Source organism: Ips typographus, linkage group LG2, assembly GCF_016097725.1.
Source record: "Ips typographus isolate SLU linkage group LG2, UJ_Ityp_2.0, whole genome shotgun sequence".
In the NCBI taxonomy this organism is placed as follows: domain Eukaryota; kingdom Metazoa; phylum Arthropoda; class Insecta; order Coleoptera; family Curculionidae; genus Ips; species Ips typographus.
The window spans coordinates 25,378,605-25,404,835 of record NC_138423.1 but is presented as its reverse complement, the minus strand read 5'-3'; the positions used below and the strand labels follow the sequence as shown (position 1 = coordinate 25,404,835).

Here is a 26,231-nt window from a genome sequence, read left to right as displayed (position 1 = left end):
CCTTCAATTTTCTGGGGAACATCGCGGAATTTCTCCTTTAAATTCAGCCGAGGCACGCAACTATTTGTCGAAAGCAACATTGTAAGACAACTCCATCGGGCTCTGACGAATGCCTCGAGTTATTTTCGCGCTTCGTTTGCCTGCAAACATTTCGAAGCATGATGGGATTTCACGTCCGACTTGCTTTATTCAAATACCTTCGGGGACGGATCGGTTGTCATTGTCGAAAAGAACCGGACTGAAATATTGAAACGAAAGTGATTCCGCCTGCCAATTATTATCCGACACCGGGGAATTTGTTTTATTTCGAGATAATTAGCTATTATTGAACCGTTTTATTTGCGGTAAAATTGCTCAAGTTTTATTTAAATTTTTCATCATTTCATACAAACAAAATTTTTTTATGTTTAGAATTTGGTATATGCGTAAATGCTGTCTTCCAACATGTTTTTACTTCAAATTACTGTCACTGTCACTGTCAAAAAGTGAAGAAGATATAACAAAGAGCACAAAAACAGAGTGAAGCAATAGCAATTAGTTAAGACTGTACTGTGTGAAGAATAAGTGAAATTATACAGGGTGAAAAACGATAGGGTAAGATTTACTCATTTGATTCAAGAAATACAAAAAAATTATTAAATACAAACGTTATAAGAAAAATATTTAGATGCTTAATTTAAAATTATTTTTGAGTATACATGATGGTTTATCTTATTTTAAATAGTTCCTCATGTTTTTTAATACATTTTAAAATTCTTCATGGATTTTTAAAACTGTTTTATAAACGTTATACTGCAATAAACGTAAAAATCAATTAAAACTCGCTTAAAGCTTGAATAAATCATATAAATTTTGATTGAATATGAACAGCCTTTTACTGTAATATGTCATAGCATTCCAAAAAGTTAAATATTGCTACGAATAATAGATACCATGACGTAAATGAAATAGAATACTCATCAGTCGTCACTAATTTTCAGTATTATTAATTGTTATTAATTACATGCGTTTCCATTGTATTTGTCATTTGGTAGAATTTTTAATTGTGAAAAAAATTATTTAGATGAATTATTAATTAATAAATGTCGACAGATCGATATTGGTTAAAATTATGACAAATATGCTTATTGTTGTGCATTGGAACCCTTCTGGAACAAAATAAAAAATTGACATAACTACCCTTTTGACAAAACATAGTATTTTCTAAATTTTTGAAAGGTTATGTCTTTTTTTTGAACTCTCATCGATTTCACACTTAATTTCCAAGTTTCTCTGGTTTAGTGATCATTAGAGATCAGATTGTATCGGCCGTTACTATTGATAACGGCCATAAAATCGTATTTTACGCACAAACGCCTGTGCAGTGTTAATCTAGGTTTCCATGGCGGAAACAATGACTTTACGCCCTAGGGTTCTCGATTCTATCATTTGTATGACTTGTCTTACAAATTAATCACACTAATTAGTTGTTCCAACTTTTTCTTGACACTTTTTCGCACCGCAGTACGTAAAGTAATATTTTTTTTTGCATATATCGTGTTTCTTTGTTTGTTTTAATTGCTAACAAAACAACAACAAAGTGAATACAGAGTGTACCTACATTTTAATTTAACGTTTTAAAACAATTTATATTCGAGGTATTCGTCAGAACCTACCGCACAAAGTAATTTAAAAAGCTATAAAAGCTAACCGAAACTAAAATAGACCGTCAATCAACATCCAAACTGGAGGAATGTTACAAAAAACTGAGTAATTTTAAAGTAATTCCGTCCGCACTATCGTCGAATTTGTTTTCGGTCCAAAATTAAAAAACTTTTTCACCCGTTCCAGTTTGAGTTATTATGAGAGGCTCAATCGCATTGTTCCGTTAAATAAAACGTACGTCAGAACCTTTTCTGGTCACGGCACTGTGAATAACATGATTGGTTATGATATACGTTTTATTAACACAACATCAACAATAATTTAAATTTCCGCACGACAAAACGCGGGCCGCAACTCACCACCACTAATGCACTAATGCATTAAAAAGCACTTTTTTCCCTGCGGCATTAATAAAATCCCTCCCTAATAAACATGCTAAGCCTCCTGTTAAAAGAGAGAAGCGTAAAACTAATGAATGCAAACGGGAAAGTCCCGATTGGCACTTAATTAATCCCGGAAAGTTTCCCTAGTGAATTTGTTGACTATATGAAACCACACATTTTGATGCATTTTTCTCGTTGGCACTGTGTTTTCTTGTTGGCAAACTATCGATTAGCATCAATCATCAAGAATGTTACGCGTAATAATATCGGAAATTGCATTAAAATTTAACGACCCTGCCGTCCATAATGCATTACCAAATCGATTCAAACGTATGGATTAATCTCACTATGTTCCGTTGGATACTTAATTGAATTCGGAACGAAATCATAATGCGGCAATAATAATTTCAACATTAATGTCGCTACTGCTCAAACAAAACGAATTATAAATTTAACCCCCATCCCCTTACATGAACAGTCTGAAACCCTTTCCAACCCTCAAACATTCCAACATTGTAACAGAAAAGCCCTGCCGGTTGACATAAAATTTCCCTTGCATTGGCTCGGATGTTTCCACGTGGAAAACTTTGCTTCGCGTTCCTATTATAAACAGCATCTTGCAATTTCAACTTTCAGTCCGGAGTTGCACTTCCTATTCTTTAGAAAATGCTGAAATGCAATCTGCAACCCTAAAGGAGAGTTTTTTACGTCAACAAGAAGCTGGCGCAGTTTCCTGATTATTGTTATCTTGATTTTGCAGTAATTTCCTTATTTTCCAACTGTTTAATATTTCTGCAGTTAGAAGTTTTATTGAAAAATGTCTTTGAGTTTGTTTTCAAAGTAGATCATTTTATATTAAATGCTATGGTTTTTGTGAGACTTTGTTGAGTTTTTTTTGGGAAGGTATATTTCTTCAGGGTATTTCTCTAGGCTTTTTCTTCCTTTGAGATGATATTGAAAATGTAATATTATTAAGCCTAATTGAAAAAGAGGGTTTTGGAAGGTCACATAACGGACAAAAACTTTATTTGTTGTCGAATCTAGTGTCGTATCCAGTGTATTCGTAACAGAAAATCAAAGTAAGTAATTAACTTTAGTTTTTTTTTAAGAAGACTTATTAAGAGTATCCTAATTACCTTTGTTTAGTTTCTCTTTAAAAGTTTCTTAGTTTCCTCTCACACTAAATTTTAGTCAGTAGACGTTCACATCCCCAAACACAAAAAAATATTCAATAATACATTTCCCGATTGAAAACTCATATCTCTATCTACTGTATGCATTTCTCCTTCCTAATCTACCTTCTAATTTGACGTTATCAGGTATTTTAGTTAACAATTAAACGTGTTGTTGTTTTCTTCAAAGTTTAAACTCTTATTTCTCGAAACTGCCTGAATAATTTGCAAAACCTTATTTGCTGATCATAGGAATTTTGAAAGAACCAAAAAATTAATTAAAATTATTACCGATCCATTTAGAAAAAAGGTGGTTGTCTGAAGATCTGGGTTTTAAAAATTCGAGATGAGCACCAAGAGATAGATTTTTTTTATCCTTAGGTGATATTCGAATGTGAGGTAATATTTGATTGAACATTATCAGCTCATAATTATGTTTTAAAGCAAATGTTCCAAGTTTAAGCTCATTTTTGAAGCAACAGTTTGTGATTGGTCAAGAAAAGCAGCTTTCAGCTTGCTAATGACCACAAACAGTGTACATGTGGATTTACCATTAAAGAAAGAATTTTTCGTAAGTAATTATTGGTTTATTTAAAAAAAACATTTCAAGATTTTAATTGCAGTTGATAATAGAAAATACAATATAAAAAATGGGGGACAGATAACTAAATTGGTAATCCATAGAGCAACACCCATTGTGATTCGAAATAAAACGAAATAATAGGCGAAAGCGCAAACAAGGTTACCGTTTAACGATATTGCAAACTTTTTTAAAGGTAGCCAAATGTAATTTTGATGGCGCGGTAAAATGTGCCTCGTTAAAGCCATATTGCAAAACTATCGGCCCCATTGTTTGACGATAAAATCAGCCTCCGGCGCTTCGCTTTATTGTTTTATTACGTACCCGGAAAGCAAATATATTCAGGCACTAGAACGGCAATATTTCAAACCTGAAAGACAAGTATATTCCGGCTAAATGAATTCGGGCCGAAAGCGCGATCGATGGGTAGTGCTTTTATATTCTTTTCGCGTCCCTTACGCTAAACTACGTCAAGTTGATAGATAGACACGTTTAAGTGAGCTCTGCCTCACTGGCAGGAAAATGCATTAACATTTTTCTTATTTAGCGAAAAACAAACCGTCAAAGGCAACAGTTAAACTGGAAACAGTCAGCGGCTAAACCTGGGGGAAATTTACGGCGCAAAACTGAGTAACAGTGTAAGACCGGTTTAAAAACCGGGAGGCATATATCATATTTAAGTCTTAAATGAATAAAGAACGACAGAGTATCTGGCTGGTAACGGGGCCTTTATAAATTTATGGATCGAGCTTGCACATTATTTATTCTCTTTTTGCGAAAGAAACAGGGCGAAACAGGACCGTGGAGCACTAAAAACAACTCATTATTTATAAATCTGCTTCGATGCCGGTACAACTTTATTTGTTGTTTACGTCCCTTACAACTTGGCCCTGCTGTGGCTAAATGAGGATTTATTTCACTCGAACAGACTGTCCTTCTTTCGGAAATGTCCAAGCAGTGTCTCCGGGTGAAAAACAGTTAAACGACTCCTCTAAAGTAAAACAGACTTAGCTGTTTGTTTTCGAGCAAATCTGGAACAAAGAATCCAGACTTGCGAGAGGTGATTTAAAGATGTCACATATTTTATCGTTAGCTAAAAATCACTAAAAGTTGTATTAATAGGTTGTAATTAACTTCAAATGTGGTTACTACAATTAATTATACAATCCAAATATAATTTTTAACAATTTGTTATAAAACTCTTGTCCCACATTACTTTGAAATTTATGATTGATTTTTTTGCATTATTCTGCGGTTATTAACGTAGTTTTCGATAGAAGTTGAACGTTTTGGCAAAGAAAAAAATGTCAAAGATATAAAGTATCTTCAAGAACTTTTTTAAATTTTAGTTAACTTACATATTTATATTAAATATCTTATAGTAGATAATCAACATAAACTGATTATATTTATTAAATTTTCTACATCTGTATGTTAATCAGAATAAGCAACGTATAATTCAAACCCACATTTCAAAACTATGAATTTATGCTTTGTACTAGGCAAAATATCCATACGCAGTGTATCAAATTCACGTTTTTTGATATGTAAATGAAAGAAAATAAAATTTCCAATTCACAATAGCGGGATCACAAATGTGTACAATTTCTCTAAAATGAAGCCGTCAACATTTCATCGCTGCGTCAATCTGATATTTCGCGTGCACTTCAATTTTTATTTGTAGTAAAACTTTACGGGGCGCATGAAAAGAGCGTTACGACTAGCAACTAGTTCCTTATCGGTCCGCCGGAAAAATCGAAATCTCGGAACGGTTTTGTCGTATGCAGAATGCTAATTCGCCATACGTCCAGGCTATTAGAGTGTAACAGCGGTTTTGGGAACGCGCTGAAGCTAAAATCCAACTCGAATCAATCACCGCCGATAGACAGCTTTCATACCGACAGGTTCCCTTCACGGAAATTGGGCAGGTCCAATATCGAAAACAGGGTCAAAGTGATTTAAACGTTACTGTCTGTCTTGTTAAGCCGACCTGGTCGTGAATTGATTTGCTTGTTCTTTTTAAATACACAAAAGTGTATTTTTTTAGTCCTTAAAGGTGTCCGGTAAGAATCTGCCTTTTTATTCATGTACTCACTGGACACCCTGTATAATAAGTATGGTAAGTTGGTAGAAGTGATGGCATAGGAGTGAAATTTCAATCAATAATGGCGGTTAAATAGCCAAATATTACAAGTATTATACAGGGTTTTTCAATGAAAAGTAGCCACCCTGAATATCTTCAAAAATAATTTCTCTGTTAAAAAATGCTAAGACCCGTCAACAAAGATTGCAAGGGGGACATCTTTTTACGTAGGATTTGAATTTCTGCCATCAGCCCCTTTGCCGCCATAGCCACCCCCACTAAGTTTTCAAATTGCACCATACCCTGAATGGCACATCGTTGGAAAGGGTATTTCATAAGGAATTAATTTGGAATATATTTTATTTGTACATTTGCTTTGAATTGAGACCAAAAAAAATAAAAACATTTTTTTGTTATTTTGGTCAAACTGCTGATAACACTACCGAATACCTGTTTTCCATTCCATGTTTTTGCCTCAGTCGGTCAACTTATAAGTTCGTTTTGAAGGAGCATTGTCAATATGGTTTACACGACTGCCGAAAGAATAGAAATTGTACGTTTTTATTTCAAACATAACGACCAGATAAATTAATTGGTCATCAGTATGTCTTAAAGTTGATGCAAAAATTTATGGAAACTGGTTCAGTGACAAATAAAAAACGTCAACCGGAAAGACAAATTATTAATGAACCAATTGAAGTTGCTGTTTTGGGACACGTTGCAATGGATAATAATCAGTCTTTAAATCAAATTTCCCATGCATCGGGTGTTTCGACAAGCAGTGTATGGAGAATTTAAAAAAAACACAATTCTCATCCATACAAGGTAAAATTGGTTCAGGAATTAAACGAAGATGACTATGATAGAAGACTACAATTTTGTGAAATTATGTTTACTAATCTTACAAACAACGTGAACTTGTTGTACAATATTTGCTTCAGTGATGAGTGTATGTTTTTTTTGAATGGAGAAGTGAACAGGCATAACTGTAGGTATTGGTCAGACACGAATCCACATTGGTTTAGGGAAACCCATACCCAATATTCAGAAAAACTTAATGTTTGGGCAGGTATTTTAGGAGACCACATTGTTGGTCCGTTTTTTATTGACGGTAATTTGAATGGCGCTACTTATCTTGAGCTTCTTGACACCATTGTTGATCCGACCATAACAGAGTTACTAGAAAATGATGAAAATTTATTTGAAAATCAACTAATTTTCCAACAAGACGGTGCACCTCCACACTATTCACTTCCCGTTCGAGAATATCTGAACAATCGATTTCCTGGAAGATGGATTGGTAGACGTGGTCCCATGGAATGGCCTGCGAGATATCCCTACCTCACTCCGTTGGACTTTTTTCTATGGGTGCATAGAAAACGTATTTTTTATTTTTTTTGGTCTCAATTCAAAGCAAATGTACAAATAAAATAGTGCAATTAATTCCTTATGAAATACCCTTTCCAACGATGTGCCACACAGGGTATGGTGCCATTTGAAAACTTAGTGGGGGTGGCTATGGCGGCAAAGGGGCTGATGGCAGAAATTCAAATCCTACGTAAAAAGATGTCCCCCTTGCAATCTTTGTTGACGTGTCTTAGCATTTTTTAACAGAGAAATTATTTTTGAAGATATTCAGGGTGGCTACTTTTCATTGAAAAACCCTGTATGTATACAATACTTTATTTACAACTATGCGTAAAGAGGGTCGTTACGTAACTGGAAATGGACTATGCATAATTAGATATTTACACTGACCAATGCTCCTGATTCTCTGAACAATGCTTTTTTACTATTTATTCTACTTTAGTATTTTTTTAAAAAAACGGAAACTAAGAAACTCTAAGCAGGTAACTAGGATGCTTTTAATAAGTCTTCTTAAAAAAAAACTAAGTTCAACGTTTCAAAAAAAATTATCTTCAATTGAACACATTCACACCCAATTGGAAATCCAAATCATCTTTGTAGCACCTCCCGCTTTGGTTAAATTGGCAAACAAGGTTCCAAGTGTTTGTACATCTGTGTGTGTTCAATTTATCCCCCTTTTACAAATGGAATTCGTTCAGGTAAACAATAGAAAGCGTACACAAGATCCCAATTTATATTGGCAATAGCGTTATGCTTCTCGAAAAATGTAAACTAGTTTAAATTGCCTCGTGGGCTTTTGTACCAAAGCTATTTATATGTTTGATTTGTTTAACTGCACAAAAAGTAAAACAATGGTTATTAGTGTACGAAGCAATCATGCAACAACTCAGTGGCCAAAATTAAGCACTTAAATTCCTAGTGCTGCTCCTACAAGGAACTAAAATAAAGGTCGTTTATAAAATATCCAAGCAGGCGAAATTAAGCCTACAGATTCCAGAAAATCCTTATAAATCACGCAATCTGGTGATTACTTTGTTAATCAATTTTAATTATGGACTAGCGGCCTGGTCCCGGGAACGTTTTTGCCTTTGTTCTTGCCCCGTTCTGGAAATAATTTATCGGCTCTTTCGAAACGATATTAATATATTATTACTAAACCTGGATAATTCCGTTTAAAACACTCTACCTTCTGACAGGGAAATGATTACTCACTTTAACCCAAAACGTCATTAACAAAAAAGGAACGGTAAAATTAGAGGAGTTTCTATCATTTGCCTGAAAAAAAAATATTTAAATCGAATGACGTTTCATAAAATATAAGGTGCTAAATAATGGGTTTGTGGTGTTTAATGGAGAATTTGTACCCCGTGGGCTCGTTCACGTTGATGGCGGTATTAAAGCACTATTTTAATCGAACTCAAATACATATTGTATTTGTTTTTAAATGTTGCAATTTTTTGAACGGCTTTCAATAATTTAAAACAACACGGGAGTTAATATAATTTTGAAACTGCCAAACGATTGTGATTTTACTCATTTCCTATATTGAAATCCATCCATACTTGTTGTGTCAAGTGGTATATATTTTATACAAAAGGTTTGAAATTGAATTTACTACATTGGAATCACGAAAACTATAACAGCTACAGTGTTATTGATATCAAATTTGACATCAAACTACTGATCGGACTTTCCTGACCAACTATTCCACCCCATCACTTGATATTTTTTTAATAAAAAGTGGTAAAGTAAAATTGCTGAAAAAAGTTTATTTTTTACTTACTGTTTTCAAGCATTTTAATGGGATTGTAGCATATTTGTGCACGAGATGGTTTAAACGTGAACTTTGTATTGCATGGGTTTTATATAATTGAAAAATTGCAGAACGAGTACAGCAAAAATGCAATTGATGTTTTCAAAGTAATTAGTTTTACATTCTTTTTGTCTGTTGTAGTCATAGATTAACTGTGCATCTGTGCAGATGAATAATGCCCAAAATTTAGAAAACATTTAGCACTCTTCATTCTCATGTTTTAGCAGTTTTGCACAAGTCTCTAAAGCGCGAAATATTTTGATCTCAAAAATTTTACATACATGAATGAAACGTAAAAGTAAATCTAAATGGAGTAAAGTGTTGTTCAAGTTGTTTAAAGATGCCAGAAACGTCTAGTCTAGAAAGTGATCAAGCAACTCAGCTATTCTTTTTCACTTGATCAGATTGTTTACTCTCAGTGCCCTTTAAATGATCCCTAGTATCGAGTTTCAGACTAACCTCAAAAACTTTTACACCTTTTAGTCATTGTCCTTCACTTACGACCACGACCGTAAATAACTTTAAGGAAAAGGTCAATCTGGTCGGAAACACAATACCAAATTAGACAGCAGCAAAAAGGGCTCCCCCATTCTATAAAGAATGGAAATTTGGCGGTCGTAAACCATCGTAACCGAATCTAGTGAAAGCCTATATTCATGGCGGAGTTGTTTGTAATTTTAGGGCCCGTTTCCAGCCCAATAGCCGCGTGTCAGATTTCAAAGCCGAGATATCATCACCCAGAAATGCGATCATAACAGATTTTCAGATTTTCACAAATAATTTTTTTTCAGACGGATGTTATTCAGTTTAACAGTGGAATATCGCAGTACAACGCAGTAATAGTGAAAATTTCTACATCGATAAAACTATAACAAAGTTTTTTCTTACTTATTTAGATTAAACCAGTAACAGAATTGAATTCAGAGTTTTAATTAAGGATTATCATCATCAACTGTTGCAAGTAAGGGAAAATGCATGTAAATCTGAATAAAAGAGCAACGAATGAGATTAAATCGGCTATATCATAGTGCTGAAGTTTCCGCTACACAGTTCAGCTAAAAAGAAGCCGTATCTTTTTACTACCTCATAGTAAAACAAAGTTTTTACTTGCACGTTCACGTCCATAACGAGCGGAAACACAATAGCAATATCCAAGCCGGAATCCCCAGCCTCAAAATTAAATCCCCCTTTCCTCAGTCTTGCTTTCAACGAATACTTTCTCTCGGCTCTATGAAAACAAATTAGGGCAAATCCGAAAAATAACCCCGGGACATATAACGGGCGTTAAGGTGCAAATTTTGCCATTAGCAGCATATCACGGGCCGACTGCCGTATGCTACGAGGGGTTTACTTGTCAGAACTTGGAAGCCGGTATAATGTGCTGTTTAGTCGTGCTTGGAAAAGTTTTTGAGCAGCAAATGTATACTTTTCCATGTAAAAATTGTGAGTGAGTGCTAATTTTTACTGGATTACTTTGGAAATGCATTAAAATAGGGATATACTGCGAGGGTCAAAATATCTAAAGTGAAGCTTTGTTTCTACAGTCCATAAAACAGAGTAGTTTGTTGTCATGTTGTCGAGTATGTCTAAGTATTAAAATGTCCAAAAAATTGCTTTCCAACCAAAAGACCAAATTGAATTGTACTACTCTATTCTGGAAAAATGCAATGGAAAATAATTATTATGTAGTAGCATTTTTATACACAAGTGAGAATTATTGCTACAACGATGTCGTAAACCGAGTTGTGGTAAACACACGAGTCGATTAATTTGCCATACTACACGGGTAATGTACAATACTTACGACCTCAGTGAAAATAGCTAAGTAAGCATAGTTTTCGGTTACGTAATGACCGTCTTTACGCACAGTTTCAATATCATATTTGTACCTACTAATCATAGAAATTATGCTACTAAAAGGTAAATAATAACTATCAATAATAATCGAATAAGAATAAGAAAATTTCATAGAGACATGTTACCCAATTACTAGTGTTGTTTTTGTAATAAGTATTAATGGTGACATTACAATTATTAAAAACAAATAGGTATTTGTTTTCTTGCTGTATTAGAAGTGATACTTTCAGTACCAAATAGTAAAAGTGTATGAACAATTACGCGATGATATCCATCATATACTCTATACAGTGTGTCCCAAATTGGTTCTACATGTGTTGGGATAAGAGCTACAGAGTCGGTTAAATGGGGAAGTTTTACAGAATTTTATGTGAAACTTATTTCCGGTTTCCAAATTAAATTATCTTTCTCTGTTTTCCGGAAAATTGAAAAATCGTCAGTGGCTGCATTTTAAATACTTTTTAACAAAGCCAAAGAGAATTTTGAAACTAAAACATTATTAAGGCACTTTTTTACGTAGAACACGATGACGTAATTAGAAAAAATCTATCGTCATGGGTTTCCGAGATATGGATGATAACTTTGTAAATTCTTATGGCCGCCTTCAAGATGGCTTACAAAGTTATCATCCTATCTATTTTTTCTAATTACGTCATCGTGTTCTACGTAAAAAAGTGCCTTAATAAAGTCTTAGTTTCAAAACTCTCTTTGGCTTTGTTAAAGAGTGTTTAAAATGCAGCCTCTGACGTTTTCCCAATTTTCCGGAAAACGGATAATTTAATTTGGAAACCGGAAATAAGTTTCACATAAAATTCTCTAAAACTTTCCCCATTTAACCGACTCTGTAGCTCTTATTGTTTTCGAGATCTCAATACATGTATAACCAATTTGGGACACACATTGTATATGGAATAATGGAAACAAAAACAATTTTCTCCAGGATAAGTCAATCTATTTAAGGCCACCTTTAAAATTGTGCGTTTTTTTACAACACTGCGTAAATAAGATCATTACGTAACTAAAAATGCGTAATTGGCTGTTTTACATTATCGGTCGTAGGTAACGGGGCAGTTAAAGAATGAGTTTCCTACAAGATTTCTTCTAATTTTGGAGACAACCGTGTGTAATATAATATGACAATTTTAATAAAGTAACTGATTGACACTAGTCTTTAGTGTAGTAAGTAGTCCACTTTGCTCTTAATCCATGAAAAATCACTACACATCACGACAACATATTAAGTAAACTGTTTCACATTCAAACAATGATCCTTATCGTATAACTCTCGTACATAATGAATTACCTGGAACTTGCTAAAAGAACTTGGTTCACGTACCAAAAACGAGGGGCGTTAACGTGAAACTGATTATTCAATATTTCGCGGAAGGCGCCTAGTAACTAATGGTTTCATAAAATAGGGGCGACACTCCAAACTTTTCTCATTATTGCAACGAGCTTCCGGATTTTTAATGGGCGCGATCGAAGGGCTGTTATTCACTCAGGGGCGACGTTTCATTAAATTGCTTTTTGTTAAATACTGCGTTATGCGCTTATTGTTTGAACAGTTATTAATAACAGAAAAACAGGAATTTTTGATTAAAATGTGAAACATATGACTGACTAAGACGACGAAAGAAAATTGTTATTCCACAAAGCTTAATAAAACCTGTGTTTTCTGTTGAAGCAAAATTTATACACAAAATATGTATGGAAAGTTTTTTAATTTTCCCCATCACACAATAGAGCCGTTGTCCAATTTGTGGTTGGTTCAAGTGATTTGGCAACTTTTTCCATGCACCGGTAAACGAGGCTTTCACATTATCGAAACAGGAGAAAATTAGCAAAATCCAAAAAGTGCAGCCGGTGAAATTCCGCTCGTGCAAACCGCAGACGTTGATTAACGGCCGCAAGTTTAGCTTTGTTCTCGTTTTAAAAGCCGGACTTTGAAATTTTGCTTTAATACGCGACGACGGCCGATCTAAATATTTTACAAGCTCTTTTTTCTTGTTGTTGATAAACTTTATAAAGCCATTAACCTCGGAAAGTTGACTGGAAATTAGTGGCACTTCAACTTTTAAATTTTGTTTGCGGGAAGATTGGCTTAATCCCGTCGGGGTTTATAAAGAAAAGTTTTCGTATCAGTTTTTGTTTTGGGCGGAATTTAAAGTTTCATGCAACGCTGACTTGAATGATACTGAACCAGGGTTCGTTCGAACAATTTCAGTAGAACTTTACACAATGTTCCTATTGTTTTTGATACACTTTAGATTCTTTAGAGAAAGTCGATTATTACTAAACTCCTCCTTAATCAGTGTGAATGTTTAAAGTAATGAAATATTAAGTACGAAAGATTTATTTTGACACTATTCTTGCGCCAAGTGAAAATGTGACACTGTTTTTTATTAATGGTTTGTTTGTTTCTTTTAACTGGTTTCCTGTGTATAATCCTGAAATTGCTATACTACCTGTTCACGGAATCTACATAACTTGTTTTCTACTAGTCACATTTGGCAACTATAGTTTCTTTTGGTTAGTACAGTTGAAATCAGGATAAAAAAACAGTTCACAATAGTTCACTGATAACTGAATTATGACCATTTCTCTTGCTGTGGTTTATAATATACGAACATTGAAAACTTGTCAGGGTGTAAAAGGTTTTGGAAACCACAAAAGACGATAATCAAAGGTAGTTGATAATTAATAACTTGAAATGTTTTGTGAATTTTACATCTCCATCTATGCCAGCTTGAAGCACAACTTAATTAAATTAGTCAAAATCACTACATTAAAGTAATGACATTAATGCGCATTAAAACTTAAATTAACTTTTTGAAAGCTATATAAAACTTACAATGAACAGACCTAACTTTAAATGCTTGACTTCAAAACGAATAATTTAAGTTTCAGAAGGCTAACAGAAAGAGGATATTTTTCAGGAACAGGTAATAGTTATTTGCATTACTAGTGTTGTACACGCATTTATACAGTGCGTTTTTTTTAACGCGCAACATAGGATTTCACGTGTTATATTTTTAAGCCCGTGTTAGACCATGTTGTTTTGGAACTACAAGTATAAAACTTGACGGGTGGCTGTTTCGTACCCTGAAGCTTAAGTAAGTTTACCAATTCGGCCTAAAAAGTGATTAAAAACTTGCAAAAAATCATCTTTTTTCGAAAAGATTTTATCTTTCTATACTCCCTGTATGTATGAAAGGTGCTTGTTGTTTTTGATACTGGCACGGCAGGTAGCAGGTAAAATTTGGCGTAGAAAGTAAAACAAGTTGATCATTAACTTTGTATCAAGAAAGTTAAGAACAAAAGAAGTATTTTTATAAGTGAATTGTTCAAAGTGACCTCCGTTTGAAGCCAAACAGTATTCCAAACAATCATAAAATGCCCTTTTGACGTTCAAAAGATGTCAGGTCTTGATGCAGTCCAAATATGTCACTCTACCTGCTACCCGCCCTGCCAGTATCAAAAACAACAATGCATACAGGGAGTATGAAACGATAAAATATTTTCGAAAAAAATGATTTTTTGCCAGTTTTTAATTACTTTTTAGACCAAATTGGTTAACTTACTTAAGCTTCAGGGTACTAAAGACACACCCGTCAAGTTTTAGACCTGTAGTTCCAAAATAACATGGTCTAACAGGGGCTTAAAAATTTAACACGTAAAATCCTATGTTGCGCGTTAAAAAAAACGCACTGTATAGACTGTGAAGTTGTCATACCATCCAAATAAGGTACAGGATGTCTCCAAAACTATGTATCATACAAAAATGTGGTCACGTGTAGTTGCTAAATTAATTAACAAAAACTTTGATCACTCTGTAACTCAAAAAATACTATTTGAACTGCCGTTAAGATGAAGCCTATACATTGCGTCTTTCTTGAGAAATTTCATATTTTTCAAAAGAAATTTTGGATCAACTCCATTTCTTTATTTAAAGAAATAGAGACAAAAAATAAGTTTTATTTACAACACCACAACTAAAACTTTTATAATCGGAATTTTTTAGAGCTCGTGTGCATTTTTTCGATTTCAAGTTAATTTTGAGTTATATTAACAAAAAAATCATAATAAAGAACTAAATATAACTCAACAAGTCTCAAGTGAGTTATTACCAAAAATTAGTTAATAAAGAGATCTTCTAAGCACTATAAGCAACATCCCAAAAGCTTAGAAATGTGTTTCAAACATAATTTTAACACTTTTAACCCACAAACAATTCTCTGAAATAATTGTCTCTCAAAACTGTTATTCACACTTAAATAAGCCTCCTAAACCCTTCAGAAGTTGTAATTAACCTTTGCATCACCAAATAGAACCTTCAAATTAATATTGAGTTGCAGAAAGTTAACCAAACTTTCTCCACATTTTTAAAAGATGATGAATAAATGTTGTTAAGCTTTTGGCTGGTATTTACATTTAAACGGCTAAGTTCAAAATACTATTTAGTTTTCAAAGGGATTGATGACTAGAAAGAAACATAACTGGAACTTCCAAATCCTCCAAAGGCTCGAATAATTGGCCCTTCGAAAGTTAAATTAAAGTATTCATGTGCAGCATTTGTGTAAATCCTAGCAAATTGAGTAGTTTGTTATTGATTATGGATAGCCAATGAAATATGCTATATAGGTATAATAACTTTGATTAGTTGGTAATATTGTATGGCTTTTACAGAGCTTCAAACTAAAAAACTACAATCAAATAACAAATTCATTTGATCTTGATTAAATTTCTTATTTGATAACTAAAATCTTCTCCATCCTTGTACATTATACTACTCATTTTGACGCTTAAAAAGCATATTATAGATTATATTTGAAATACCCTTTAACCATCATTTAAGCCCTCAATCGATCGACTTTCATCCGAAATATCGGGCGCATTATCCCTCAAAAAAGACAGTGCAATAACTCGAAGCGAAATACATTTTTCAAAGCTAATGCCGTCACATTTCCGACAAGTTAACACGTCTATCTATCTACTTCACTCCGGGGCCGGAACGTCGACGAAGTAAATATAGAAAGACCAATTTCTTCGCTTTGACGAATGAATTTCGGCATTCCTGATCTCACCAGCCAAAATTTCTTAATTTCGTTCTCTTTTCTACCTAATCTACTTTGTTTTGTTTTTCATCTAGGAGCAGCACAACAAGATTGATGGTTTCGGGTTCACTATGGAACTTGAAGTAACATATGCCAAAACAGTAATGATGCATTTTCTTGGCTTGGTTTAATCAATAGTGATGCAAAACCCATTTAATTCACTACGAGATTATATTAAAACAGCGAGCTGCATGCACAGGATTACTTTTAGTCCTCGATGGTTTGTTTGCTTACTTCTTAAGTCGTAATTTTTGGTCCTTGATTAAAATTAATTCTGTTTAATTAATTTCATTTACAATCCTTTAAAATAATTGACATTTTTAGGGTAAATATAAGGTACCTAAACTTGAAGAATTTTTGTTAACAAAGTTTTGAATATTGCCTGAATATTAGCTTAACAAAACTACTTACTTTAAACTTTCGTAATGATAATTATTAAGCCACTTTGATACAATACAAAAAGCTAATAATTTAATGAAAACATTTTAAAAAATCAAGAATTACACCCCAATTTTAGCCAACAAAAAAAAATTAATTAAACACTAATTCTAACTTTATTTTGTGTATATTTTCAATTTAAAAATAAAAAACAAACAAAATAATAGATAATTTTATGTGCCTTATTGCATTTTTGTGGAGAAAATTTCAACTGAAACTAAAAATAATCACCAAACGAACGAAACTAATTGAAGCAACGTGGATAATTACCCTACACAAAACCTTTTAGGCTAATTTCGCATTAAATACCATTTTCGAAATAATACAACGAATGGCACAAAGATATTTTGTTTGCACATAACGACCTTAATTAAAACGGCTTATTGTTTTTACTCTTCGTATTCAAATCCCTGGAAATATTTCGGATATTTTCGGGCGGTAATTCCAGGTTTGCAGGTAGGGTCCCTGGTCTAGCTTCTTTGTTCGGAACTCTCCGCGTATTATTAAGCTATAAAAATTAAATTACGGAATTTTATCGCCGCCGCAGTCCCTAAATGAAATTTTACAACGATAACGGGACCTCCTCGAGCGAATTCGGATATAAGTTTAAGAATCGTAAAGGAGAGCGCGTTAAAGTTTTAACGAGCCCAACATAGTAATGTGTGTCCGGTGTCAAAGCTTATGGAATATTGCTCTTAAAAATGAGTGGACGAAAACACCTTCTAAATAAGTGATGTTATATTAGTTTTATCAAAAAAAGGCTTTTTGGGAGTTATGAACAGTGAAATTACCTCAGTTTTGTTACTTGATATAGTGTAGTTTAATGGTTAGGCCACATGGGCGTAAACCACAAACAACCCACTGTCAAAAAATAGCTATTTAATAAGAAACAGTTGGAAAAGAAAGCGAACTAGATAGAGATGGACTACCAAAGTTAAAAAAACAATCGACTGATTTGATTGTTGAATATGAGGAGTTTCATTGGTGGGTCATTCAGGTTGTTGAAGAACGTTGCCATTTCTCAGACTACATCAAAGGATTGACATCTTAAAACACTTTAACTCAAAAGAAGTAAACAATGATTATAAGAAATTAGTTTATATTTGACTCTGATAATTGGATGCAATTTTTATTTCAAAATGAATGAGATAAGATACAACCGGCAACATGTTTCCTACCAAAAGCAAACCAAGTTCAGCCAAAAACATCACCCCAACATCAAAGGAATTATGTCGGCTGTCCCTTCTTGTTAAATAGCTATTCTTTGCCACTGTGCTGGGAATTACGCAAATACTGCACATGAAGATTTAGCATCAATGGCAAGTCCCCATGTGCAGCAGTTGCGTCATTCACAGCACAGTGACTAGTTTGTGATTGGTCAAAAAAACTAGCAAGCTGAAAACTGACTTATCACAAAGTACCCACAACGAGGGGTAGATCGCCGAGGTATTTTGGTGTACACACTCAAGGTATTTATGAGGCATTTGAGAGTATTTTGAGGCATTATCTCAATATTTTAAAATGTTTTGTGGTATTTTCACAAAAATTTTGAGCAAAATAAAGCCTCTTTCAATTTTTTCTTCAAAAATTGAACAGAACAGCATAAGCACATGTAATTATTATGATAACATTTTTGTAACATGATATTGAGTTGAAACAATATTCATTACAAATTATCATAATAATTTACCAATTTTTCAACGTTTAAACTAAATTTTTAAGGTCACGTGACTATTTTTGACAGGTGTCAATTGGACTTTATAGTGTTGCAAGCTCTAAAATTGCATAATCAAAGTCACGTGATGTGTCTCTTACAATTTCAGCTTTTACAACTGTCTAAAATAGTCTAAATTTAATTTACCAAATTTTTAAAGCTGAAACTACATTTTTAAGGACACGCGATTAATTTTGACAGATGTCAACTAGACTTTACAGTGTTGCAAGCTCAGAACCAACGTCACGTGACATGTATTTTGCAATTTAAGTTTTTACAACTGTCTAAATTTAATTTATCAATTTTCCAAAGTTTACGCTGCGTTTTGAAGGTCACGTGACTGTTTTCGACAATGTCAACTGGGTTTTACAGTGTTGCAAGTTCAGAAATTAAATTATCCAAGTCACGTGACATGTATTTTGCAATTTAAGTTTTTACAACTGTCTAAATTTAATTTATCAATTTTCCAAAGTTTACACTGCGTTTTGAAGGTCACGTGACTGTTTTTGACAATGTCAACTCGCCTTCACAGTGTTGCAAGCTCAAAAATTGAATTATCAAAGTCACGTGACGTAATTCTTACGATTGTACCACTGTCTAAATTTAAAATACTTATTTAACAGTTACCTGACCTTAGAAAATCAATTTTAACTTTTCGGCACAAGGTCAAAACAAGTGTCAGAAATTTGGAAAAACACCTAACCTAACCTAAAAACTGACACGTAACTTTTAAAATAATCAATTTTAAGCGATTGGGTCTTTAAAATTCTGAAAATCAAGAGAAGTGATTTTTATTGTCATCATTAATCTTTATAACATTTTGACAAAGGTCAAAATACAAAGTACAAATTGTGAAAATAAAAGCAGATATGCTACTTAATTAATCTGATCAAAAAACTGTCACCAAACCAACCAAAAAAAAAAAAATTTTAAGGTCTATTTCATCAAGGTTTATCATGGTCTCAATACCAGGGGTCTTATAAATGAATTTAAGAATGCCACAAATATATATTACAAGGCAATTGCAGGTATTTTAGGCATTATCACTATGAGGCATTTTGAGCAATAATAGAAGCATTGTGAGTTATTTTAAAGGCATTTCAAAGTATTTTGATTGCAAAAAGGCATTTTGGTAAACAAAAAATTATCGGCGGTCTACATCTCGACCCACAATTACGCAAATGCTGCACATGGAAAGTCTACATGTAGTATGTATTGTATGTAGCAGTATTTGTGTATTTCACGAACTTTTCGTAGTTCGTAGTTTTCGAATTTCTGCACAAGTTGATTTTGTTAGAGTTTTGGCATTTTTAAATTACAATATCTAAAAATACTTTTTTTTTTGTTCAGTTTTAATTGTTTTTATTATTTCACTTTCTTGCAATTTGGTTCTTTTCATTGAATGGCAATGTGATAAGGATTTATTCCAGTTTATTAGAGTTTTTACTTTGGATTTACCACTTGATGAATCTGGACTTCGCCACAACTGTGAACTTATACATAACTAAACCGACTACGTTACTGGTTGTCTCAATAAACTACTCTTGACGGTTTAACTTATTGGCGGTTTTTCGTTGTCAACATCGACAATACCGAAAACAAACATCATTAATTACCACGCCCATTCGAAACTAGCAAATGAAACAACAAAGCGAAATTTTGGCCATTGAGCGCCATTGTATACAAGGTGTCAATTTATTAATTGTTAGTGGAAGGCGGTGCTAGGTTTGACTTGAACAATAGATCCTTGCTTTGCCGAGTCTAGAAATTTATAGCCGGTCGTCGAGTAAAAGCGACCAGTGTTAATATTCGTAGCCCTGAAATAACAATACAATCGATATCGTTAGGGTAAAGGCCGGTATTAAATTAACGACCTAGCTGCACTAATTCTACGGATAAATATTGTTCTAAGGCTGGACGATGTCGTTCATTGACTAGAAACCGAACCCGCCCTTTTATAGAGCTGGCAAACATAAAAAGTGAATTAGGAGGATCGCCGACCCTTATTATATCATGCCTTTGTCGTTCCCTAGACGATTGCCTGTTCATTATCCACAAGGAACCTTATTCTTAATTTGTATGACGGTGATTCAACCCTTGTTATTTATGTTGTTTTAACACCCTAAGATCATAAATTTTTATGAGGGTTCCCATGTGCGAAAGGGATACTTTACGTCAAGGATACACGTGAGTAGCACACAAAAACTAAAAATTCTTTATATTGTTTTCTTCACGAAAGACTTACCCACCTTTATGACAAAACTCTTACTGTTTAATCAACGCTTCAAATATCTCACAGTAAGCGAGTGGAGTGTTTGAACTGACCTGGAAACCGGACCCAAATTAAAGTCCGGGACTTTAGTAGCGATGACAAGGAGCAAAAATATTTCCATAAAGTCGGACAATTTAATTGTGCGACCCTTTCCTCTAAAACCGCAATTGTTTGCAATCGAGAGAGACAAAAGGGTTCGTGTTCTAAAAGGGCTCCATCTAATCCCTGCTACGCGAAAGAATGCATAGAATGTTTTTTTGGGTCATCATAACCGTTCAGCCTCTTATTTACCCAGTTATTCACCAAGACAATCTCTAAACCACCTTCAGTCGATCCAAGCCACCGTATTTGTTTGTGTGTAACTTACTTTGGGAGCTAAAGTAAACAACTTTTGTTTGCCTTACTTAAACTGCTCGCCTCCCTTTCCATAAATACGAGTGAATTATTCATGAAGGATGTTTGTGAATTAAAAATTGAGCAGTTAGATTTGGAGTTTCCAGCGAGCTTTATTTTCGTAAATAAGTTATTATTATGTTCCGGTTTATCACAAAAAATTACAATGTTTCATTTGTATGATATTTCCGTTGCCTTCATATTTATCAATTTTTAAACAACACAGTGATACAAACTACAAGTGTGTTATTAGTGCTACTTTTTGTCTGGTTTAATGCTTTTGTTACCACTTTAGATTAATCAGATTTACCTTATTTGTTTTAAAATAGTGATGGGCGTAAATTCACCGGTAAGGTAAAGTAAAATTCAGTGTGACAGGAAGATTTACCAGTTTTACCAGTAAATTCCAATTTGATTAGTAAATTTATGGGTCTAATTGAAATTTGCAAAAAAAATATCATTTTTCTGTCAAGGCTATCATTAATTTCATTAAAGTCATTTTCGCTCAATATTATACCTTATTAAAAATTAATATGTTTTTAAGATGAGAAAAATTACGCAAATTCTAAAAAATGTTTACAATTTTGACAGTAGTCAGAGATATCACGTAGTTTTTGAAAGATAATTTAGCTAGGCAGCCACGTGGCCACTGTCAAAATAACTGTCATAAATCTCAGAAACACGTTTCGTATGGAATACTAAAAGAATACTTTTCTAAACCATGATTTTTTCAATTTTTGAGAACAGTTTGACAGTCAAGTACAAAATTGCTTCACAAACCCACTTGGAGTCAGAAAACAGTTTTAACCATATTTTTGGAATCCTCATTAAATTTCCTAACCTAACCTAACCTAAAAAAAAACACTTTAAGTTTTAGTAGTCAGAAAAGCAGTGTCAAGTTTGAACTGCCAGAAACACAGTTTGAAAGAACAGTCAAGAACAAAATCACCTATAAAATCCACTTCGAGTAAGAAAATAACTGTTTTAAGCACATTTTTAGAATCCTCATTAAATTTCTTATCCAATAACCTGAAAAACAATAAAAAATTTGGTACAGTCAGGGCGAAAAGCGGTGTCAAACTTTGAACTACAAGAAACACAGTTTTAAAGGACAGTCAACGACAAAATCGCTTGTAAATCCCTATTAGAGTGAAAAAATAACTGTTTTAAGCACATTTTTAGAATCCTCATTAAATTTCCTATCCAATAACCTGAAAAATAGTTTTTCCATAAATTTACCAGTAATTTACTGTTAATTTAACGGTTTTCCTGGTAAAGTAAAATATTTAAATCATCACTAATTTAAAATAAACATATGGATTCGAAAACTCCAAAACCTCATAGCTGTAATATACGTACTAGATTAGAAATATTAGTTTATTGTACTAAATTTGTAATAAATCAAAAGATTAAACAATAACATGTGTAATAAATTCGTGTTTTTTAAAATTTGTAATTAACAGCAATTTACCTCTCCGTAAACACGTGTAATTTTTCATCTTTTTGAACTCTTGTTAGCAAAACGGCACAAAAATTTAATTATTACATTCCCATCCAGTTAATATTCGTCCAAAGAATGTTACATTGAAGGGAAGATGCCGGCATTAGAGAGCCACGTTTGAAAGCTGATAATTAATAACACGACCTTTTGAGAAATAATTCTGGCAAAAGCGACTTCCCCAGCTTATTTAATATTTCAATAAAACCGGCTTAAGGCAACGATATTTACGGTACAGCAGCAATTATATGAAATATAAATTTAAGCTGAATAGCAGATGGAGCGGGAATTATTGTGATATTGCCGTCTAAGCGCGTTTTGGGAGTTGTAAATTCTACGACTCCTGCTAAAAACAATTTCGCCATTTAGTAAGCAGGAAATCGTTTGGAAGACTTGCTCATTTCAGTTGATTTTAATTGCGCGGTTTTCGTAATAAAAATTTATCTATTATTTTCACAAAGAATTCCTAAGAATTTCAAATAATAATTTTAGTAATGTTTCTATTCCAAAAATTAGGAAGTTGCTACCAGACTAAAAGAAGAAGAATGGAAAAGAGAGAGGAAAAAAAAGGCACAAAAAATAGGAGAAAACAATTCACGCGCTAAAAAATATTTGCTATCAAAAATTGAATTATATGAACAAACAAAAGTAGAGAAGAAAAGTAGAAAAAATAATGCAAAAATTACTAGACACCGGTGTAATTTTTGGGCGGAGATTCTACCAGTGGTTTTAAGCAAATTCCAACATTTTACACACAACAAAAAATACACATTAAACAAACGTGATTGTAAATAAGAAAAAACGCAAAGAGTGAAATTAAGTGTGTATCGTAAAGCTAAAAATTATGCAGCTTTGAGCATTAGCACATTAAAAGCAGTTTAGAAGGTCCAAAACCAAAGAAAGGAAACCGAGAAAAACGTAAATTCACTCAACGCAAACCCCTATATCCGACACAATCACAAAAACATTACAAAGCGGTTTGAAATCGAGCGGGTGCAATACACAAAAAAACAGCAAAAGGGGGAAACTTACAATACGCCCACGCCGTAACGGAGCAAAAGGAACGATTTCGTCGTTTCGGGAAAAAGATAAAAAAATGTTTTTCCAAACGACACATCGCAACTTTGAGCAGATTTATGCTCAAATGTAGCGGAAGTGACAAATGGAAACGTCTGCTGCATCAGTAAAATTCCTATCTGGCCTTGTATGATCATCCGAAAGCCGCTTTTCCGGTGCTCTAAACGACTTTTTTTTCTTTTCCAGTCTTAAGATTCGAGACCGGAAGTGAGAGCAAAAAATGGAAGTGGAATTTTAATAAACCTCCGCACAACATTAGACGACCCTGGCACAGGGTTTCAGCGCGGAGACACCAAATTAAAGACGAGGATGTGAGCGCTAAAAAAAACCTCCTACATAACATCCCGGAAATACAAAAAGAAACAGCAACAAATGGAATGAAACTCCCTGTTTTAATAAAATATAAACTTGTAGTTACTGTTTGGCGAAAACGGCTCCGCGCATCCAGCAGGAATTCAATAAAAGTTTCAAAGTTCGTATATTCTTCTAAAGATTTCTTGGTATATTAAACAGACACAGGCGGGATGTGTGGGGAATAAATCATATCAGAGCATGGAAAAGGAATGCGAGACGGGAATATATATCTTGCGGGGTTAGGGAAATGGTTTGGCACTGGCTTTGGAAAGGGGGCTTTTTGATGTTTGATGCGTACATTTCAGCCGCAAACATGCAAAGAAAAACGACTGCCACCGTCAATCGATACAGCTTTAAATTTGGAGTAGTAAGTTTAACGGTGTCATCCAACTGAAATAAATAAATCAAGTATTTTACTTGTTTTTGTTGTATTTTTCAATTTTGGTTTTACTTTTATAACCATCTTGAATACCATACAAGATCAAATCATACAAAAAAAATCTTTCTGACGAGGTAAAAATAAAATATGAACCGTATTCAAAAAAGTAGAACTTTAGTTCATAACTCAAGAAATAGTAAATCTATAAAAGTAATATTAACATAATCGCAATCTACGTAAAAAATTGCCTTGATAATGTAAAAGCTATTTTCACCAAACTCTCATAATATTAAAGTTACAGGGACTTGTCCGAAATGTTAACAATTCAAAATTTGGCAATTACAAAAAAACAAATGACAATAGCGAAATTCTGTTTGCGACATCCAACTCACCTTAGAAAAATAACCCCGGCAACACGCTTTTGATTTTTAAATTTCTTAATGATTCTGGCAGTTTCCATATAAAAACAGGCAAATTAGGCCACTCTGTACGTACAAGGACCGACCCAGGCCATTGAGGTATTAAATAGTTTAATCTAAAAATGATTACTAAAATATTTATAACCTTTAAATAAAAAGGATGCAGCTAATAATGATATTTTTTGCAACAAATTACCTGGTATATTTAAATATTTTCGGAATGTGTTCAAAATTCTGCCAATTTTTCTTAGAATTTTTTTTTGTATTTTGACTAACCTAAAATGCAGGTATCACGTAAAATCTCCAGATATGGTAAGTTAATTGCTGTGACTGAAATATTGAGTATCTCAGAATTTTATCCACTTTTATAAAACGTTTTTTAGGATCTACAGTCTTCTTTTCAAAGAATATTTCATTTGAATGATATCAATTAGCTTATCTGTAGATTTTACCTGTTGCATATGCGCAATCAGATTTGAAAAACAAGATTAGTGTTGCTATTTAGTGGTGTCGAATTGTATTTTGGTTTGTTGTGTCTTTCCACTCCGTTTTAATTTATAAAAAAATTGCAACCACTTGTCAAATGCCGAAGCATTCCTAAAACGATGGATTTAATTGTTGAACTGTCGAAACTAAATAAAATAGATAGAAGATTACAAATAATTTAAAATAGAAAGAAGAAGACTATATGAAAGATGTGGTGTATGATGTAGGAAAATGTATAGGTATGCTATTTTGGAATGACACTAGAATATTTTGCTGTTTAGACAATTAATATCGTGTATACAGGGTGGTCCAGTTTTAAGTGTCAATAATTCACCATTCGATAGCCAATCAAAAAATAAGTTAACTTGCATTATGTCATTTTTCTGAAAAATGTTTCCTAAGATACAGCCCACCAAATTTCAATTTAAAAAATCGTTTTATAGTGTAAAACTGAACATTCAACCCTTGTGAGAGTCCAAATTTGTACTGAATAGTCAAAAAACTTGCTATTAACTACTAGGAATAGTCTTATAATTCGTTTTCTCAGACTGCCCTCCTGTTAAAAACTAAAAACAGTCCGGAAATCAAGACAAAGATTGTATTGTACATGAAACTCATTTTTTGCTACTAAAAATAATCTAAAAGTTGATTTTTAAGACTAGAACTTTACTAGGACTAAAGAGAGCCGAAAAGTCTATTTTCAGGACTTTAATTGGTGTACAACTCAATTTTCTGAAACAAGACTACAAGCAAATTAAATTTTCGGACTATTTTACTTCTCAAGACTAATATCGTAGCATTGGGTACTAAATTTTTTTACTTTTATTACTGAAGAAACTTGACTTTTGCAAATAGTCTTAAACTCGATTTTTCAGTCTTAAAAAGAACTAAAAACAGTCTGAATTTCTTAGAGATACTACAATTTATTGCACCTATGAGTGTAGAAATTTAATAGTAAAGAAGCTAAGCTTGAAATGACATTTTCAAGACTATGGACAGTGTCCAAACTGGCTTTTAGGCCTGATAAGTCAAAAGATAGTCTTGAAGCATCTTAAAGCACTAAAAACAGTCTAGATTTTTTTATCACTGAGGTGTCTAGAAGTCAAGTTAATAGTAAAAAAGCTTAGAATGATATTTTAAGTCTATGGAGAATGTAAAAATTGTTTTTTTAAGTTTGCTATGTCAAT

At 33.3% G+C, this 26,231-nt stretch overlaps 1 protein-coding gene across 4 annotated transcripts in view; it reads right to left on the bottom strand.

Annotated features, from left to right (window-relative positions):
* side-VI (sidestep VI transmembrane protein) overlaps positions 1 to 26,231 on the bottom strand; it is a 190,972-nt gene that overhangs the window by 93,690 nt on the left and 71,051 nt on the right. The gene's annotated exons all lie outside the window — the stretch shown is intronic.